Below are 209 nucleotides of genomic sequence, written 5' to 3'. Positions count from 1 at the left end.
GATAGAAGGGCAGCAACGCTTTAACTGCGGGGAGTACTCGACCCTAAGGAACGAGGCGAGAAGCGTTCAAAAGCAATCATTGTGTTTTGGTTACTGAGGAGAGGTGATCGACTGTGTGGATAACACCGATGATAATAAGGGAGTGAGAGAAAGAGGAAGGGAAGAGAGAAAAGAAATAATCTAAAATAAAGAGACAGAATTAGATAGAA

General features: G+C 42.6%; 1 protein-coding gene across 1 annotated transcript in view; it reads left to right on the top strand.

Moving 5' to 3' along the window:
- Positions 1-209, top strand: part of LOC119588620 (ankyrin repeat domain-containing protein 65-like) — a gene marked incomplete in the record, with an annotated part of 23,463 nt that overhangs the window by 14,336 nt on the left and 8,918 nt on the right.

Source organism: Penaeus monodon, chromosome 24 (assembly GCF_015228065.2).
Source record: "Penaeus monodon isolate SGIC_2016 chromosome 24, NSTDA_Pmon_1, whole genome shotgun sequence".
Classification (NCBI taxonomy): Eukaryota; Metazoa; Arthropoda; class Malacostraca; order Decapoda; family Penaeidae; genus Penaeus; species Penaeus monodon.
The sequence above is the reverse complement of the archived record's forward strand: the minus strand, read 5'-3'. Positions and strand labels throughout refer to the sequence as shown.